At 36.6% G+C, this 16,194-nt stretch overlaps 1 non-coding gene and 1 pseudogene across 1 annotated transcript; one reads left to right on the top strand and one right to left on the bottom strand.

Moving 5' to 3' along the window:
- Nucleotides 1-3,632: 3,632 nt before the first annotated feature.
- LOC103745242 lies at nucleotides 3,633-4,569 on the bottom strand (annotated as a pseudogene).
- Nucleotides 4,570-13,862: 9,293 nt separating this feature from the next.
- Nucleotides 13,863-13,967, top strand: LOC115072704. Its single transcript, XR_003851734.1, has one exon. It is a non-coding gene; the product is annotated as a U6 spliceosomal RNA (small nuclear RNA).
- Nucleotides 13,968-16,194: the final 2,227 nt, after the last annotated feature.

The following is a 16,194-nucleotide window of genomic DNA, read 5'->3' as shown; positions in this document are numbered from 1 at the left end:
ACAAATGATGGTGTAGGCACCTCATTATAAGCAATTCTTGAAGAATGATAATGATATTTGAAAAGCATCAATAAACATATAGAAGTATGAATAATGTAATTATTCTAATGTGGTAATGAGTACTTATGATCATGGTAAGGGAGTATTGCATGTGAAAGAATCATGGCCACTGTCGTTGGAATTCTGACTTTTTTAATCTCTCACCATATAACTTAACCTTGACAAACTGCTCAGTCTCTCTACCTCAATCTTGTCCACTATAAATTGGAAATGTTATTTTCTTTTTAAAGAGTCGATTAAAGAATTAGTTAAAATTATGAACTCAAATAGCAAGTATCAGAATATGAACAACTGGCTGTTATAATCATCTATCATAAATGTCACAATATAGTAAAAATGTAATCAATTAGCAATTTACATCGCAAGTATTCATTTTGGAAGATGTCAAAGAGTAAGAAGATTAACAGATCTTAATAAGAGAAAACAAAAACAAAAATAACCCTGCAGCAACAGCAGGGTGAATGACTGTCAAACAAAAATTACATGCGCTATAAAATGAGCAACGAAGTTCTCCTCAAGTTAAAAAACAATACAAAGAAAAATGACAAGAACAAAAGCATATGGAAATATTTGGGAAAAAGTCTTTCTAGGGAAATGCCTTTGATAGCAGTGTTAAAGACATTTTCCTGGGCAGAACAAGGTGGCACACTCCTTTTGTAATCCCCACCTTTGGGAGGCAGAGGCAGGCAATCTCCATTAGATCAAAGGCCAGCCTGGTTTACATGGTGAGTTCTTATGGCCAGCTAGAGCAAAAGGGAGACCCTGACTCACAAAAGAAGCTGGGCTTGATGGTACATGCCTTTAATCCCAGCATATGGGAGGGAGAGGCAAGTGGATATCTGCGATTGAGGTGGACATAGAAATTCCAGGTTATCTGGGGTTACAAGGAAATTTTGTCTAAAAATAGTAAATAAATAAATAATAAATAAATACGCAAATAGTTTTTGGTAAATCATTCATTACTGACATTATAATAAAATGTATGTGTTTCACATGTAAGATCCAGCAAATGAAATATTTCTGGATGCCTAATTTCCTGCCTCCCATTTCACCCCTAATCCCATTGTATCACTGCTATAGGTAACCTTGCATCCCAGCAATCCTGAGGGAGCAAGTCTGTCTTTCTTCCACAGTAAGCTGCTCATTATATTACATAAACTACTATTTTATAAACAAATCTTGTCCAAAAGACTAATACTTTTGTTGGCTCATTTGATAAAATCTATGCAGTGTGAATACATTTTCATCATTTGAAATCCAAAGGAAGATTTCATTTGTAGCTCTTGCTGACTTTCTCATAGCAACAATAAGCACATACATTAACTTCTCAGTGAGATTACTTTGGAATAAAATATTTTAAAACTGTTAACAGCCAAGTGCTTTTGCTAGTGGTTTTTGTCTTTTTTATTTTTCTCTAGGAGTCTCTGGGGATGTTTCCACTTCCCACGTCTCACATGTTTCTCTTGAAATATGTTCTCAGTTGCACTGTGAGGAACTAGCTTTGGCAGGCTCTTGCTTCCACTTCACAACCCCCTCCTGACTGACCCTGCTGGAGAATCTATTGGTGATAGGTGTTATCCTGCTGCGACAGCTGTTAATGCATCCAAAGCTTCTAGCAAAATACACAAATATACAGCCTGGTGTTCTAAACTATTTTTCTCCTAAACACCAAAGAATATTTCTGTCTTTGTGGTTATGAGAAATCCTCACAGCATACTCGACCTCAGTCATTTCCTTTCTTTCCTTGGACACTGAATTGAGACAAAAAGGTCTGAAAATTTAAAGTAGATAATACTCTGCCCTCTTGAGTGAAAGTAGTTCAGAGCTACATACACAATCCCCCCCTACTTCTCTTGGAAACTGATTCATAGCATTCCTGTCAAAAGCACAGGTATTTTTAAATTATCCTTAGAGTTCATTTAAAGTCACTTTGTTGTATCTTTGAATGTCCAGCCTAGAACTGCACTTGCTCTTTTTAATTAAGAATTATTGGTAATTATTTTAAATGTTAAGTATTATTTGCTCCTGTCTTGAAAATTGAGAAAACATAATCACTTCAATGACAAATCCTTGTAAATGTTATCTTCAGTAGACTAGTATCTATTAGCAGTTAAATTTAATATTGATGTTTTCTGTGTGAAAATTATGACAAACTTTCTTTTAAGTCTAAGAAAATGCTTTGGTGTTTGCTAGTATAATGTTATTACAAAATATCAAAATATGGTATGATAATTTTATTGTCTAAGTTAAATGAGAAAGATTGTATGTGAAAAAAAAAATCAGCTACTTATTGTGTATAAATTCTTCAAGGAAAATATCACTGTAAATAGTCATGGTTTTATTAGTTCCACAAAACAAGCTAGCAATTAGTGAAAATATTAATAATGGTAGAAATTAATGCAATAAAATTACCATAGTAATACATTAATACATACTGATGTGCTTTATACACAGAACATTATCTAATGACAAAATAAAAACATCTACTTTCATACCTTCAAAATAATGTGTGATTTTATTAGAAGCTCTCATAAGCTCTGTGTTTAGGTGTCAAATTTGTGTTCCTTTAGATAGTTTCTGCTTATTCTTATTTTGTGTGTGTGTGTGTGTGTGTGTGTGTGTGTATGTGTGTGTGTTTGCCTGTATGTAAGTGCACACATACGATGTCCCCAGAAGCCAGAAGAGGTGCCTGTTTCCTTGGAACCAAAGTTACATATTGCTGTTAGCCACTAGCCATGTATGTTCTGGATACCAAACCTGGGCCCTGTGCAAGAGTAGCAAGTGCTCTTCAGCACAGAGCCATCTGTCTAGTCTGTTTCTTTGAATTGGATCAATGACTTATAGTAGTTTTTTTCATTAACTATACTTAAAAAAATTTCTATATGCTAGATATTGGAGTCCAGTTGAGCATCTGAAATAAGTGTGGTATAAGAATACATATACAAAATCAATAACACGTGGAGTATTAATCTGATAACTTCTCTGCAGGGTAAGTAGTAATCAGTCAGTAAAGAGGAATTCCAGACATCATCTGTGATAGTGTGTTGAGCTGGAAATAAATATAAAGAAGGGAAAAGCTGGGTGAGGTTGAAGTAGATAGGAATAAAGATGTTTGGAGAAGAAGCCTGAAATTTTAAAAAGTAAGAAATGTTCCCCATGCTTTAGAATTAAGGCCCTTCCGGAGGCCGAAGGCATGAAGAGCTATACAGGAGTGCAATGTACAGGAGTACAGCAGATAAACAAAGAAACCTGTGGCCTCTGGGAAAAGAGAAAGTTGTGATCCGAAAACAGGTCCACGAGAAAAATAGTAGGAAAACAATTGACGGGAAAAAGAAAAAGTGGCATGGAAAGTGCTGTGGAGCCAGCTCAGGGGCAAAGCAAGATGTGAGCAAGAAATCAAAACAGGAAGTTGAAAAGGAGGGAAGGAAACCAACCAGAAAGAGAAGAATGAAACAGGAAGAAGATGCAATGGGGAGGAGTGATCAGGGAGGAGAGGAGGAGGAAATTGGCTGCAGGCAAGAAAGATAAAGATGTTGTAAGGAGGAACATGCAAAGGGATCCCCTTGTTCATCCTAGATCTTGAAAAACACCACGTAGCCAGAGTACACCAGATTTGTCAGGTAGGCCAGCAAGTTGACGCCCGTTAAGATGGCTACAGCCAGGAGGCAGTACCAGTTACACAAGGGGTAGGGAAGCTTGTAAGTGCAGCTCAAATCCATTGATCTATTGGACTTCCATGAAGCATCTCACTGAAGTGATAGAGCGACCGGAGGACAAGAGAGGAGGCATACAAGGATGACAGACAATAAGGCTAGGCCTGACAGGAAGGTGGGGAATGAGATGGGCAGCATGTTGGTGGTTGGTAAGGTTCAGCAAGATGCCCACCATGCTTAGTATGAAGCAGATGGTGTACACTGCCACGTACCACTCCAGGGCCCTTTCATGCTTATACAGGTATGAGTTGGTCATGAAGACAAAGATGATATAGGCTACAACGGTCTCAAAAATTTTGAGCAACCCTGGCACAGTGGTCATGTAGCCGGTAATCTCACCAGGCCTCACCCTAGTCCAGGTCACTTCAGTTGCGTAAGCCACACAAGCAAAGCAGGACACAGTGATGGAGGTGATGGCAAAGTTCCGGGAACGTCCCTGAGCCAGGAACTGCACATAGCTGATGGGATAGATGATGGAAGACAGGCACAATAGGGCACCATAGCAGGCACAAGTGATGGGAAAATCGAGCCATGACAGGGGGAAGCAGCTGTGGAGCCCACTTAACTCCAGAATCAGGATGATGAAGGTCGTGGCAAAGCTGAAGCACCAGGTGAACATGCACCAGTTACCCATGTGCCCCACCCAGGCACCCAAGTGAGCAAAAAGTAAGAAATTCACACAGGTAGATAATAGCTGGAGCCGGCAGAGGAGACCCAGGGGCTCTATCAGTGCCTGAGGGGACCCCACGATGAGGGAGGGCACCAGGCCTGCAATGTTGGTCTCTGTTACTGGCATGGCAGCAGTCTATGAGGACTGCCTGAATTGCGAAGGTGGATTGAATCACTCTCTTGGAAAAGGCTGTTCAGAACACCTCCCCAGTGACTTCTGAAGCTATACATGCCATTGGCCCCCTGAGTGGCTACATGACCAGAGCATGTGGCCTGTCCTAGTTATGCCTTAGTCAGTCAGCTATGCATGTGTCTGTTAAAGGGGATGGACAGTATATAGTAAACCTCCCCTTTAAGTTAAAAAAAAAAATCCTCTGAAAGTCAATAATTCTCAGTGGGTCTAAGGCTTTAAGCTCAGGACCTCCGTCCTTGTACCCTTCCTGGCACTTGTCTTTCCCTGAGAATGGCTCGAGAATTTTTACCAGGGTTACTAACATTTTGCCTAGTGCATCCTAAATGAATCAAGAAATGGAAGAGTAATCTCTCTAGTATTATCTGTGTTATTAAGATAGATGCTAGATGGATAGATGATAGATGACTGATAGATTAGATGGGTATGATAGAGGATAGATAGATGATAGATAGATGATTGATTGATAGATAGATAGATAATAGATACATAAATAGCTAGATATAGAGAGATAAATAGAAGATGATAGATAGATAAATAGATAATAGATAGATAGCTAGATATAGAGAGAAGATAGATACATAATAGATGATCGATGATGGATAGATAGATAGATAGATAGATAGATAGATAGATGATAAGAGAGATGATAGATAGATATCCAGACCAATAATAAAACCACACAAAGTCTTGAAGAAAACTCTAAGGTATTTCTGAGGGGCACTGATGGTGTCCCTCCTGTTTCAATGTTAAAAATAAGCAGGGATAAAAAAAAAAATGACCTCTGTGGCATTAAAGGCATCATCAAACTTTATAATTTGTAGTCTTTTACTGGGCATGAAAGCAAAAATGGCAAAGTAATCCTTTTATGTTTTTATTAATTGATTTTTTGAGAAAGGGTCTTCTGTAGCACAAGCTGGCCTCAAACTTGATATGTACATAAGGTTGACTTTAAACTTTTGATTTGCTGCCTCTACCTCCCAGTACTGGGATGACATGTATTTTTTTATCACCCAGCCCAGGCTTGTAGCCCTATGCTTCAAGAGTTTTTCTTTTCCCTTTGGAGCATGGGGGGAACATATCAGAGAAATATTATACAACGACTGTGTAGCACATGTACACACATGCATCTGGGTACAATTTATATTTAGAATATATGAATATGCATGTATAAATCTATTTATTAAATACACGTTACAAAATTAATCTACAAAAATCAGTAGCTTTTCTATATATTCACAATAAGCAATCGGATAGTACATGGAAACCCTCCTTCTCATTCACAATAGCCTCAAAAAAATTCTCAGAATAAACCTGACCAAAGACATTAAAGATCTCTACAATGAAAATTTTAAATCATTAAAGAAAGAGATAGAGGAAGATGGAAGACCAGAAGATGGAAGGGCCTCCCATACTCATGGGTTGGAAGAACTAACATTGTGAAAATGATAGACATATCCAAAATAATATATAGATTCAATGCAAAAATCCCATACATATATATGGAGGGAGAGAGAAAGCTAGAGAGAGAGAGAGAGAGAGAGAGAGAGAGAGAGAGAGAGAGAGAAAGAGAAAGAACAAAAAGGTAAATTGTTTCTTTATCCTTTTGCTTATAGCCTATTGTAATGTAAGCAAAAGGATTTTATATACATATATATATGTTTATTTATATATAAAATTTCCTGATGTTTGGGCTCCTATAACTCCTGGTTTCAGTCATAGAATCCTTGTCCCTTCTTCTCACCCACATTCATAATAACCTTTTTAAAAATCTAAATACAGGACTGGAGAAAAATCTAAATACAGGACTGGCTCAGAACCCTGGCTGTTCTTCCAGAGGATCCAGGTTCAGTTCCCAGCATCTACTAGGTGATCAAAAACCATCCGTAACTCTAGTCCCAGGATAAATGATGCCATCTTCAGGCCTCTCCACCTGCTGCACGCATGCAGTGTACTTACATGCATGGAGGCAAAGCACTCATGCAAAGTAAAAATAAAATCTAAAATAAAAAAATCTAAATATAAAAATAGTAAGGGAATATTTTCCTTTTTTAGTGATATAAAGTAAATTCTTTTTTAAAATAGAATATTCCATGTACATGTATGAATGTATATTCCTGTGTGAGTGCAGGCATACATATGCCATGAGCATATGGAGGTCAAAGGACAGCCTCAGGATTTGGTCCTCCTTTTCCACATTTTTTGCGATAGGGACTCTCTTCAGCCTTGGGCTTCCTCAGTTCTCTCCATCTCCCTCTGCCCATAGGACTTCTGGGATCACAATAGCCTACACTACCGAATTCAGCTTTCATGTGGCTTCTGGATATCCAAAATTAGGTTATCTGCCTTGTGAAATAAAAACATCGCACACTCAGACATCTCCTCAGTCCCCGAAGACTTCAACTCATTTTGGGCAACCCTTTCACAGACAAAAAGAAAAAAAGAACAACAATTTTAATTTTAAACATGAAACGTCTTAGACATTGGTGCAAGTGTGCTAAAACTTTCATAGGAAAACATCGTCATCATGCCCAGAAGACCAGAGAATACAACCATAGTCCTTAGGAATTAATGGACATTGTCAGAAGGGAACTAAAGAATAGGTTCTGGAATTTCTGTGACTAACCTATAGTCAAGAAGCACACTTTGCAGTTTAAGTGCAGTTACCTAAATTTCCAGCTAAAACAAAGAATACTCTTTGGCAGAATATAAACAGAATGCTATAGGGCAGCATCAGTAATTAGACAAGAAATAATGCAAAATTAGTTGCTTCAAAGAACAAAGAGAAAAGCCATCATCAGTAGAAATAATTAGTCCACCTGAACATGAGATGACCCTGAAGGTAACATAACAGAAAGGACTCTACAGCAGTTATCAACAAAGGCAGTGCCATTAGGAAAATATTCTTGGAGTGAGTAAAAGACTAAATCTTGGAAGAGAATATCTCATTCTTCCAGATGGAGGCAACTTAAACTATTTCTACTGTCAGCTTCTTCCCTTGTTCTACTTGATTTCATTTATATTATTATCAGTTTTATTTGCTTGTTGATTTTCACCTACTTAAGAAGCTCTCTTTCAAACATTCTGGTTGGGATGTTGTCATTTCTTTCCAAAATGTCACATGCATTGAGCATAGGGAGTGGACTCCACATATCTTTAAGGCAGACATGCCTCCTTGTGTGAGAAGTGAAAAAGAGATGTACAATGACCATTCACCAACTGAATTTGTGGAAAGTGGCTTGGTTCGTTACTGATCATGATACTTTTCTGTTATTTATGTAGGGGATTCATTGACTGAAAAACTTAAAGCAATGTTTTAACCTTATCTAATACTCATAAAAATAACAGATAGTAATTGATATTTAAATTTTGTTTTGGGGTTTTGTTGTCATCTAATGTAGGGTAACTAAAGTCCACATCTGTCAAAACTAAGCCAAGCAAGTGCTGGAAAGAGGAGGACAGGACAGTGTAAAGAGAGTGGAAACAAAAGACCAGAAAAATATGAGGGTCTGTAATTTTGAAAAAGATGAAGAAATGGAATACATAGTCAGAGAAGTCTAAAAATATGAGTCAGAGAATTGCTGATGAGTGACTGCTACATTGTTAAAAAAAAAAAAAAAAGAAAAAGTGATCCTGTCTTTCATGTTTCCTTGTAAAAAGTGAAACTGATTTTTGAATAACTGAGTGGGAGTAAGAATATGGGTGACTTTATAATTTCAGCATGACTTGAGGGGTTTGTTTTTGCTTTTGTTTGTGATCGCAGCATATTTCTCACCATTAATGATTATAAAGTTTGAAACTATAGACATTTAAAAACGATGAAGGATGAGTCAGGATTTTGTGGAAATGGGATGGGGGTTTTTGGAGCAGAGTAGGATTGTGAAGCTTCTGCAACAAAACAGAAAGGTCCAAAAGAAAAATGTCCACACTCGACAGTAATTTGTAATATCATATTTCTAAATTTAATGGAGAATAGTCAGGAAATGGGAAAAAATATATACTAATGGGAAAGGCACTTGTTATCTGATGAGGAATTATAGTTTATCTATCAACTAGGAGGCAGGGTCACAGGCATAAGGTAGAAGTGAGAGTTTAGAAATTTCTAGGAACAATGTCCAATTAGATGGGATAGTAACTGCAGGAAGAGCTGACTAAGGAACATGGAGGTGTAACATGAACAGCTGTGCACCGGAGAGACCCAGGGTTGCTGTTGGCTCCAATCTCAGAATTTAAGCTACTGATATTATTAAAACAACCATATGCAAACACAGAAACCGTATACTAATCCATATTCAGTCACAGCATATAAAGGTGGAGGTAAGTAGGGTATTCAATAGATATTTTCTCAGCAAAGTATAAAATTTAGCATTCTTTGATTTTGTATCTCTTTGAGCTTGGTTTTTCATGTCAGAGCCTTACTACATAGCTCTGAGTGGCCTGGGAAATTTCTTTGTAGGCCACGAACTCATGACAGTATGTCCTGCCTTGGCTTCCACACTCGACAGTAATTTGTAATCTTATGTTTCTAAATTTAATGGAGAAATGTCAGGAAATAGAAAAAGTGCAGTCATTAAAAGCACTATGGAAATCCACACATACCACCCTGTGATGCCACTGTTATCTGAATGCTTATAACTTAGTGGGAAAACAAAAATGTCAAGGAAAAGAGAAAAAAATGCCATAATTAACTGCAAAAATGTGTATGGTCTACAGATTCACGCCCAGTTTTGGAACAATAAATTCACAAAGAGTTATTTCAGGGCTAAATTTAATAATTTAGAAACATAATTTTTGTGTGACAAAGAGTGGAAAGAACACTGGGGTGGGAATGTCACCTAGATTCTTGTGCTGGATAGCTTTAGTGTCAACTTGACACACCTGTGTTGAGGGAGCCTCAATCGGGGAATTGCCTCTATTGGACTGGCCTGTGCCCATGTCTGAAGAGCATCTTCTTGATGAGTGATGTGGGAAGGCCCAGCCCACTGTGGGTGGTGCCACCCCTGGGCAGGTGGGCCTGTGTTGCATAAGAAAGCAGGCTGAGCAGGGGTCAGGGGAGCAAGCCAGTAAGCAGCATTCCTACATGGTCTCTGTTGCACCTCCTGCCTCCAGGTTTTTTCCCTCAGTTCCTATCTTGAGCTGCCTGATAAACTGTGATCTGGGAGATGTAAGACAAATAAACCCTTTCCTCCCAAAGTTGGTAGTGGTCACTGTTTTGTCACAGCAATGGAGAAACAAACTAGAACATAAATTGTTATCAGAGAGTGGGGCACTGCTGTGACAGATCTGACCTTGGTGTTCCTAGGAGCATTATGTAGGCACTTGGAATTTTGGGCTGGAAAAGCCATTGAAGGTTCTTGCCCTGAGTTCCTACCTTGGGCTCCCTGATGAACTGCATGAGACCTGGGAGATGTAAGACAAATAAACCCTTTCCTCCCCAAGTTGGTACTGGTCAGATTGTTTTGTCACAGCAATGAAGAACAAACTAGGACAATTCTCATTGAAATTCAAATCCTGAGAGTCCAGGGTGCAGTTGGAGCTCAGGCTGGGGGCAAAGGTTGTAGCCTGGCTCCTCACCAGGCTTTGACTGTTCACTGGTTCTGAAATACAGAACAGATTGTTAAGGAATTCCATCTACAGAAGGGTTTGATTATAATGCCTGCATTAATTGATTATAGTACCTAGTTAATTTAGTTAACACACATAAAGTGCTTAGAAATGACCAAAATTTCATAAAGAATAAAAAACTGCTGGATATTGCTAACACTCTGCTGATTATTTGACTGATTTTTTTCATATCCATAAGATTCAGGACAGGACAGTGAACCAATATACATACCAAAATCTCATAAAATATGCATCCTTGTATGGTATGTGTTGTTAATAACTGTCATTGTGTGAAAAATTTAGAAGCTTTTTAACATTAATGTCAATGAATTATTAGATAGTTTAAATTTAATTTTCTAGTTTCGGTGTGAAAAATGTTTAGAAGGTACTGGAGACCCAGAGTGTAAACCTTTTGAGCCAAAGAGAACTGCACTACTTTTCTACCCTAAACTGAACTATTAAATATATTTGTGAATTCATGGATGTGTGATTCATCCTATGATGGAATGTACTCATGAGAAGTTTTAAGATAGGTACTGGACTCTGTAATTCAAAGCACATTTGTAAAAATACTACAACTTTAAAAATATTACAATAGTCTGGGGCTAACAAAATTTCCTGGAACACTAAGTATACAGCCAAATATTTTTTGAAAATGACTTTCTGCTACGTAAAGGATTTTGTAACTATATAGTTTTCATAAAAGATAACTATGCAAAGAACACCTTTCAAATAGAATGCATATGTGAATCACTACATGATTTCATATGTGTTCCGGATATCATAAGTCAGATTCTTCTCTGATGAAGCCATTTCTCTAGTTGACAACTGTCAAAGCCACCTAAAAAACCCATGAATATTAAAACACTGTTCACCAGCACATTTGGCATTTTGAAGTCAGGCAAATGGAACTCATGAAATATGAAAGGAGAGCTCCATGTCGCTTTGTAGAAAATGTTGCCATTAAGATGATCTATGGAGAAATTCACACCTTCATCTGCTGGGACTGCTCAACTGCATTTTCAATCAACTCTATTACTTTGCCTTGATAGTGTTACCATTGGATTATGCCCTTCTTCTTGCCTGAATTTAGGAGGTCCCAAAGCTATGCCCAAATGAAAGACTTCAAGCTATTTTTGTGTGTGTTTTTACCACAGATGTATGGTTTTATTGTGTTACAACCATTAATAGATTCTAAAATCTTTCTATTCCAGCTACCAGGAATAAGCCAGGTATGTTCCTTGGCACAATATACATGATCAGTTTTTATTATTACTTTACTGGTTTGAGCAGTCCAAATTTATTAGCAAAGTTTGATGTGTTGCTTTTATAGTCTAGCCTCAGGTAACTTTCTTCAGCTATATTTCTCTTCAAGATTAGTAATATTGCACACTTGCCCATCATTCTTGAGAGATCTGCCTTTCATTTAATGTATGAAATTTTACATCTGAATCACTTGGAATAAGCCTGTAATCATTTTTCTTTGCCCTAGTTTATACTATTCTGAAATATCAGAATAGAGTCCTTATTTTAAAAGAAAAGGAAAAATACACCACATTTTAATTTTTGTGAAAATGAAAATTTACACTAATTAATTAAATCACACACTCATATATGCATGTACTCATTGAAAAAATCAAAATTGTTATTTAGTGCAGTATTTATAATTACTGATAAAAAATATTTTGCTTTGCCAGGCATGGTGGCACATGCCTTTAATCCCAGCAATCAGGAGGAAGAGGCAAGGGGGTTTCTCTGAGATTAAGGCCAGCCTGGCTCACATGGTGATATATATATACATACATATATATATATATGTATATATATTCCAGTTTTTTCTGTAACTCTTCAAATTTAACAGTGTGAAACAAAATGATTTTTGTTTTACTACAAAGCTCATTTTATTGCTGCTGCATCAAAATTATGCATGCAGTGCATAATCATGAAACCCATCTTCTGTAATTCTTCTATCATGTTCTGTAAGACAACTACACTTTCTTGCATGAATTAAGTTGTCAAAATTACAGGACTGCATACATTTATTTACAAAGTGACAAATATTTTGCTTATACTAAACCTATAGGATTCTATTCACTTTTTTATTGTCTATTTTTTTGAATTTTTGTGCATTTCTTACAATACATGTTAATCATATTTAGACCTTCCTCTTGCATTTGTACCCCTATTGCCCCCCAGTGGATTTCACGCATTCTGTCATATATGGTAAAGCCTATCGAATCAAGTTTGTGTCACCAGATATCCCCAGGTGTGAGTTCATTCACTGGAGCCTAGTAGGACTACAGAATTTTGTACTCTTATCCTTCGGCAGATTGAAGAAGGGTGTGTAGGCCTTAAATCATCCAGTCTGATTTTCAACAGGAAATTCATTTATAACTACAATGGATTGTTAGCTTATGTTAACTTGACACAAACTAGAGTCACCCAAGAAGAGGGAATCTTACTGGAAAATTAACAAGATCAGATTGGCCTGTGACCATGTATGTGAGGCATGTTCTTAATTGCTAGTCGATGTGGATGGGCTCAGCCCACTCTGATGATGCCATCTCTAGGCATGTGGGCTTGGGCTGTATAAGAAAGGTAGCTAAACATGAGCCAGAGAACAAGCATGTTAGCAGGGTTCCTCCAGAGTCTGTTTCAGTTCTTGTGCCCCGGGTTCCTGTCTTAAGGTCCTGCCCTGGATTACCTTAAGGGACTGTAACCTGTAAACCAAATAAACTCTTTCCTCCCTAGGTTGATTCTGGTCAGTGTTTTATCACAGCAAAGAAAGCAAGCTAGAACATATACTATATATGTGTGCTGGATATTCTAATGTATATGTTGATATTGCATGTTATTCAGCCCAAAAGTATGTATGCATGTACATGTACACACACACACACACACACACACACAAACTCACACACACACACACACACACACACTCACACACACACACACACACACACACACACACTCACACACACACACACACACACACACACACACTCACACACACACACACACACACACACACACACTCACACACACACACACACACACACACACACACTCACACACACACACACACACACACACACACACTCACACACACAAAAGTTCCTTGAAAACATCTGACATTGAAGGATAGTTAATTTGCCTTTCTCTGTTCCATTTTTAAAATATCATAAAAGGGAAATCAAGTTCATGGTCCACTCTTCATGTAAATTAAATAGTATTTTGAAAGCTGTATTAGTTCTTGTCACAGAGAAAGGATTCACGGTGTGACATTATGTATTGTATTATATGACCTGCATTTATTGCATATACAAGGGGACATAGAGACTTAGGAACAAATCTAAGGAGAACTGTGACTTGTTTAGATATAATAATCTGGTTAAGTCTTGAAAGCTCACTGGAAACAGATTCGAGCAGCAATATTAGGGCATGCAGAAAAAACAATGTTGGGCTTTTCAACTAATAATCTAGCATTTTAATCATATTCATAGAATTTTCAGGCCTAGTCTAGTATTAGTGAAAGAAAAAGTGTCTTCTACATTTAGTGTGATAATATAGCATGTTTCTAAGCTTTTAATAGTCTAAATCATATTTTAAAAATAAAAATAAATGCTTGCTTGAGCAGTGCATATAGTAAGATAGGAATGAAACAGAGAAGAATAACATAACCCATGTGAAAAGAAAATAAATCAATCTATTAAATGCCACATATTTTTCAATATTTATGGTCTCAATTCCCATTCAACAAAGACACCAACTAACTGATTGGAGTAGAAAACAGGATTCATTAATTTTTTGCCTCCAAGAAAAATATCTCACTATACATGATAGACATAATATTAGTGTACAAGGATGGAAGAGGTATTGCAAGCAAATGTAACTGAGAAATAAGCAGGAGTAGCTCTTTTAGTAGCTGCCAAAATAGACTTCAAACTAAAACTAGTTAGAAGAGGAAAGGTCACTTTACAATCATTAAAGGAAAAGTACACCAAGAGGAATCACAATCCTAAATATATGTGCACTAAACACATGGGCTACCAATTTTGTAGAAAAGAAAATCTTTTAGATCTAAAACCACATATTGAGTCCAACACAGTGATAGCAGATGACTTCAATACTTCACCAACACCAATATATGGGTCGTCCGGACAAAAGGTAAATAGAGAAACTGCAGAGTTAAATGACACCATAAATAAAATGTACCTAGCACACATTTACAGAACATTTCTCCCAAATGTAAAAGATAACATGTTTTTCTCAGCAACTCATGTAACTTTTCCCCAATTTACCACATATTAGAACACAAAACAAGTCTCCACAAATTTATGAAAACTGAAATATCATCCTGTATTCTGTCTGTCCATGGAATAAGATTAGATATCAACAATAGAAAAGGTATGCAAATTCATGGAAACTGAAAAAAATGCAGTACTGAATAAGAATTGGATTAAGGTAGAAAACAAGAAGGAAATTTAAAAATTCATAAAACTTTATGAAAACATAAACATGACACACCAAAATCTATGGGACATAATAAAGGCAGTCCTAAGAGGAAAATTTATAGCACTAAGTGCCTATATCAGAAAATTAGAGACATTTCTTATGAATAACTTAATGATGTACCTGAAGTCCTCAAAAAACCAAGAATAAATGACACCTAAAAAGAGAAGATGGGGAGATAATTGAAATAAAAAATGAAGTCAATTAAATAGAAATGAAGAAAATTATATAATCAATGAAAGGAAGAGTTGGGTCTTGAAAGATTAACAAGTTTGACATACCTTTAGCTAAATGAACCAAAAGAAATAGAGGATATAAATTAGAAAACTCAGAGATGTAAAGGCAAACATTACAATAAACCTGAAGAAATCCAGAAAGTCATAAGGATATAGATTTAAAAAATTTACATTATACTGTACTCAAAATATAATAAAAATGGATAAATTCCTAGATATTTATGTCTTACCAAAATTAAATCAAAATGATAAATATTTTAAAAACCAATGAAATAGTTGCAGTAATTAAAAATCTCTCAACTAAAAGAAAAAGCCTAGGACCAGATGGACTCAGCATAGAATTTTATGAAATACTTCAAAGAATTAATACCAATATTCTTAAAATTATTCCATCAAATAGAAAATAAAGTACATTCCCAAGCAATTTCCATGAAACCAGTATTACTCTGAAACCACACCTGACAAAACCCCAATGAAAATAATATTATAGGGGCTGGATAGATGGTTCAGTGGTTAAGAACTCTAGTTGTTCTGGCAGAAGACCCAGGTTTGAATCCCAGCACCCACATGGCAGCTAACAACTGTCATTCCAGTCTCAGGGGAGCCAACAGCCTCTTCTGACCTCCACAAGCATTGCACGACACGGGTGCACTTACCTACATGCAGGCAATACACGCATACACATAAAATAAAAATAAAGTTAAAAAATAATATTATAGCCCAATCTCTCATAAACATAGATGTAAAAATTCTCATTAAAGTGAAATTTATTTGCAAGAAAACATCAAAAAGGTTTTGTACTATGATGATGTCGGGTTGATCCTAGAGATGCGAAGATGTTTAAACACATGTAAATCAATAAATGTAATCCACCACAAAACAGAATCATGGACAGAAACCACATGTTTATCTCATTAGATGCAGAAAAACCATTTGACAAAATCCAACAGCATTCATTTTGATAAAAATCATGGAGAATCTAGGGATCACCATACTAAAGGCAATATACTGCAAGCCCACAGATATTATAATATTCAACTGAGAAAACACAAACTTTCCCATTAAAGTCAGGATTGACTCTCTCCATTCTGTTCAATACAGTACTTAAAAGTCTTAGTTTGACTAATAAAACAGATGACCAGATAAAGAGGATCCAAATTTGAATGGAAGAATTAAAAGCATTCTTATTTGCAGAGGATATGATTCT

This window comes from Nannospalax galili, unplaced genomic scaffold, assembly GCF_000622305.1.
Source record: "Nannospalax galili isolate Female #2095 unplaced genomic scaffold, S.galili_v1.0 scaffold461, whole genome shotgun sequence".
In the NCBI taxonomy this organism is placed as follows: domain Eukaryota; kingdom Metazoa; phylum Chordata; class Mammalia; order Rodentia; family Spalacidae; genus Nannospalax; species Nannospalax galili.
Note: the sequence above shows the minus strand (reverse complement) of the source record. Positions and strands in the feature narration are given on the sequence as shown.